We start from the raw sequence: 5,013 nt of genomic DNA, 5'->3' as shown, positions 1-5,013 counted from the left end.
TCAGCGCTGGGCTCTTCCCTCTTCGCTCGCCGCTACTAGGGGAATCCTTGTTAGTTTCTTTTCCTCCGCTTACTGATATGCTTAAGTTCAGCGGGTTGTCTCGTCTGATCTGAGGTCGCACTACGAGACTGTTTTGCGGGGCGCGGGGGGCGCGAACCCCCCGGCCGCTCGCCGTATTACGGTACCCACTCTCCGACGGCGGCGGAGAGCCCAGCGGGGAGAGACTATGACGGATTGGACCCGGACCTAATGGCTCTCCCTACGTCCGGAGCTCTCGCCACACGTCGGGTTTAAGGCCCGAGTCTGGGTTTAGGGAGACGAAGGGCCGTCCGAGGTGGAGGCCCTGCGAACTCCCAGCCGCGGTCTAGGAAGACCGATCGATGGGTAAACCGACCCTCAGACAGGCGTGGCCGCGGGATGGACCCCCGCGGCCGCCATGTGCGTTCGAAATATCGATGATCTGTGTTCTGCAATTCACATTATTTAACGCAGGTTACCGCGTTCTTCATCGATGCACGAGCCAAGTGATCCACCGCTAAGAGTTGTATGAGGTTTGTGCCCGGCCCGTTACAGGCCGGGCGAAGGAAGCCATTCGAACACGAGACAACGTTTGACAATATTTCAAGCCGGGTGCCTTCCCCCCCGTGGAGGGGGGAAGGTCATTGAACCTGGGCGTCACCACCGGACCGAGGAGTTACGGCCCGGGGGACGATCGCCCGAGTAGGTGCCCGAGACTTACGTGGTTTAGGAGACCGGGTCTAGGCCCCACCGTTCCCGGCGAGGCCCAGGGTTTGGTTCGCTGCGTTACGGGTCCCGGTCTAAGGCATTCAGGCGTGCGCTCAAAGCCAAGCTCTCCACCCCGGAGGGTATGAGCGAGGCCCGGTGGTACGCTCCCAAGTCCCCCGCTTAGGGGAAGGCGCTGGGTAGATCCCACCTAGTCAGGACCGGCGGGCACCGGCCGTCTCCTTCGGGTGTTTAAACGCATCCGGGGTTCGTGAGGCCCCTTCAACTCGCGCACCGGCCTTAGACTATTATACGGTCCGTCTCTGCGAAGCCAACATCGGGGTATTTGCATGCGCTCTTAAGCTCCGCTCCAACCCCGTGAGGGGAAAGAGTTTCGCCCGGCGGTACGCTCCCGTCCACCACCACCCCCTGTGCCGGGGGGATGGGTTCAGGGAGATCCCACCGAGGCCGGCGAGCACCGGCCAACGCCCTGGGGGTGAGTAAGCCCCTTTGACTCGCGCACGCACAATCAAGCCTTCAACGATCAATGGTTGGTTTAACGACCCGGCGGGCGGCTCCGGCGCCACTCTCCCCCCCGCGAACGAGGGGGGCGGACCGGGGTACCTATGCACCTAAGGCGGTCCTCGCATAACCCCGAGTTCCGAAGCCGGCTCGCTACGTCCACCCACCCGGAGGGGGAGAGACTCACGTCGGCCGACGACGAAAGGTACGAGGCTTCTGCGGTCCATACCTTGAAGGTACCCGCCGGGGGAGGTTTGGCCTCTCGAGTCCGACTCGACAACCGGCCGTGGCCAGGTCACCGTTAATGATCCTTCCGCAGGTTCCCCTACGGAAACCTTGTTACGACTTTTACTCCCTCTAGATGCCCAGGTTCGATCGACTTCCCACCTCAACGAGGCAACCCCCCGGTAAAGGGGCACCTCGGAGATGGTCCGAGGACCTCACCAGGCCATCCAATCGGTAGTAGCGACGGGCGGTGTGTACAAAGGGCAGGGACTTAATCGACGCGGGCTGGTGACCCGCGACTACTTGGAATTCCTCGTTCAAGGGGAAAAGTTACAATCCCCTATCCCCAGCGGGGAAGGCGTTCATAGGATTGCCCAGGCCTTTCGGCATAGGATGGATGCACATGCTGAACCAGCCAGTGTAACTCACGTGCGGCCCCGGGCGTCTAAGGGCATCACAGACCTGTTATGGCCCCGAATCTCATACGGCTTTGCCTTGCCCCGGATCGCTCTAAGAAGTTCGGCCACCGACCGACGAACCCCTCGGGCCGCAAGCCCCCACAGGGACCCAAGGGAGGGCCGTGTAACTTTTTAAGGCACAGGGTCTCGTCCGTTATCGGAGTTAACCAGACGAATCGCTCCACGAACTCCCAACGGCCATGCACCACCACCCACAGAATCAAGAAAGAGCCATCAATCTGTCAATCCTTACCGTGTCCGGGCCGGGTGAGATTCCCCGTGTTGAGTCAAATTAAGCCGCAAGCTCCACTCCTGGTGGTGCCCTTCCGTCAATTCCTTTAAGTTTCAGCTTTGCAACCGTACTCCCCCCAGAGCCCAAAGACTCGTGGTTTCCCTCACGCTGCCCGGCGGGTCATGGTCGCTAGCCTCACGCCGCCGGATCGCGGGTCGGCATAGTTTACGGTCGGAACTACGACGGTATCTGATCGTCTTCGCTCCCCCGACTTTCGTTCTTGATTAATGAAAACATTCTTGGCAAATGCTTTCGCTTTCGTTCGTCCCACACCGGTCAACGAATTTCACCTCTATCGGTGTGGTACGGATGCCCCCGGCCGTCCCTCTTAATCATTGCCCTCGGTCCTTAAAACCCACGAAATAGGACCGTGGAAGCCCCGGAGCCCCACTCCGGAACGACCAGCCGTCCCGAAGGAGAGACCCCGAAGCCCCGCGGAAGGGCCCTATTCCATTATTCCTAGCTCAGTCAGACATGGCACGTGTCGGCCTGCTTTGAGCACTCTGCTTTATTCAAAGTAAACGCTCCGGACCCTCCAACCCACCGTGCACCGCAGTGAAGTACCCAGCTAAGGGCTTCTCCGCGGCCGGCGAGCAGAGGACACCGGCGGGTAGGGACCAGGTCCCAACATCCACCCAGAGACAGGGGGTCACCCCCGAAGGAGCTCCCCACGCCATCCCGGACAGTACAGGGGATCCGAGACCTGTCCCCACATCCAACTACGAGCTTTTTAACTGCAGCAACTTTAGCATACGCTATTGGAGCTGGAATTACCGCGGCTGCTGGCACCAGACTTGCCCTCCAATGGGTCATCACTCACGGACATAGATTGAGTTCATTTCGATTACGCTCCACAGGATCATAGGACCCGCATCGATATTTTTCGTCACTACCTCCCCGTGTCGGGAATGGGTAATTTGCGCGCCTGCTGCCTTCCTTGGAAGTGGTAGCCGTTTCTCAGGCTCCCTCTCCGGAATCGAACCCAGATTCCCCGTTACCCGTGGTCACCACGGTAGGCACGTAGCCTACCGTCGAAAGTTGATAGGGCAGACACTCGAATGATACGTCGCCGCCCCGGAGGGCTTAACGATCGGCCAGAGGTTATCTAGAGTCACCAAAGCGACCCGACCGGAGCCGGGAGGGTTTTTCGGTTCTGATAAATGCACGTATCCGGGGGACAGGGGCCGGGAGAGCATTTCACGCCGACCCCCAGAACCCTTCCAACGCTTCGTTTGCATGTATTAGCTCTGGAATTACCACAGTTATACCAAGTAACGTGTGGAGCGATCAAAGGAACCATAACTGATTTAATGAGCCATTCGCAGTTTCACTGTACCAAAACCCGTGTGTACTTAGACTTGCATGGCTTAATCTTTGAGACAAGCATATAATACTGGCAGGATCAACCAGACCGACCCCCCTTGGATCTCAAACCCCGGACGGGGAAAGAGAGGGGGCGCATGGAGCCCGTGAGAGTGATCTCAGGGGACACCAGCGAAGAGGATCGAACGCGACCCCGCTGTGGGGGTCTGCAATCGACTTGGCAACTTGGAAAACGTATGATTCTCGCCCGGACGGTGCAGGCTAGGGGCCGGGTCCTTCCCTCAAACGGATCCCGACCCTAAGGCACCACCGACGCGGACGTTGAACGGACCTACTGTTGGATCGACCGGCCGACTAAGTCCCCCTCGGAACCGTTCTGGACAAGCGGACATGCCTCTTACGGGCATCCACGAGCCATGGAGGCTGGGAGCACAAGGTGGGGAGGATCGCTCTAAGCACTGTATTTAGGCTTAGAAGCCTGCCCCTGGTGCTCCGCGTATACCGAGCTCGAACGGCCGTGAAGGACAGCCGTTAAGGGAAGAGAATGGAAGAGAATCCTGGCCCCCTCAAAGCGCGAGGAAGTCGGCATAGGTTTTTACGGTACGCCACCACCGGAGCCGTCTGATGTTCAGAAGACGAAGGGTTTTGCCCTCAATCTCGTAAGGTCGAGGGCTCACCACCGAACTTCCAGCCGCGGTCCTTGGTAGGACCGATACGCGGACAAGCCGCAAATCCTGGCCCCCTCGCAGTGCGAGGAGGTCGGCAAAGGTTTACGGTTTCGCCCCCCGGAGCCTACGGAAGTCTGCGTTTAAGAAGACGAAGGGTCGGATCCCGTAGGCCGACCCTGCGAACTTCCAGCCGCGGTCTGTGGAAGACCGATCCGTGTCACCTCTAATGCGCTCTTTGCCTCCGGCCGTTTCCAGCCGGGGGCCCGGTGGTGCGCTCCCACGTCCCGCTCAAAGGAGGGGAAAGGTCGGGAGATCCCACGGACCGGCGGATGACCGCCGGCCAACGCCTCGGGGGGTTACGCGGCCCCGTCGACTCGCGCACGGGCAAATTTATGGGTTTAAAAAGGGGGACAATCCTCATACGTTCGACCCCCCGGTGCCCAGGGAAGTTGACCCTCCCCGGGCAGGCATATCGAACGAATCATCGGTCGGAAAACTCTCTCTTTCGGGACGGGGGAAACCCCTCATACGCTCGACCCCCCATGCCCAGGAATGTTTTACCTTCCCAGGCATACATCGAACGAATCATCGGGGTGGACACAACGGGCTTATAACAATCGACGGGGCGGCCCGTTCCACCCGCCCCACAAGTGGGCAGATGGTCGGTGGCCTATAGACCCACAGGCAGTCCCAATACCACCGTGATACGAGATCCGGGGTTGGGACTTGACCTTAAAGGTACCCGGTCGAGGCGGACCGAGTGGAAGCCACTCGGATTTATGACAGTGGTAGGCCCCACGGA

General features: G+C 59.7%; 1 non-coding gene and 1 pseudogene across 1 annotated transcript; both read right to left on the bottom strand.

Annotated features, from left to right (window-relative positions):
* The window catches only part of LOC136682419 (28S ribosomal RNA), a 4,392-nt pseudogene extending 4,274 nt beyond the window's left edge, over positions 1-118 (bottom strand).
* A 272-nt stretch (positions 119-390) lies between these two features.
* LOC136682425 (5.8S ribosomal RNA) lies at positions 391-544 on the bottom strand. Its single transcript, XR_010798637.1, has one exon. It is a non-coding gene; the product is annotated as a 5.8S ribosomal RNA (ribosomal RNA).
* Between the last annotated feature and the right edge of the window lie 4,469 nt (positions 545-5,013).

The sequence above is a fragment of the Hoplias malabaricus genome, unplaced genomic scaffold, assembly GCF_029633855.1.
Source record: "Hoplias malabaricus isolate fHopMal1 unplaced genomic scaffold, fHopMal1.hap1 scaffold_123, whole genome shotgun sequence".
Lineage (NCBI taxonomy): Eukaryota > Metazoa > Chordata > Actinopteri > Characiformes > Erythrinidae > Hoplias > Hoplias malabaricus.
This window is presented reverse-complemented; position numbering and strand designations above follow the sequence as displayed.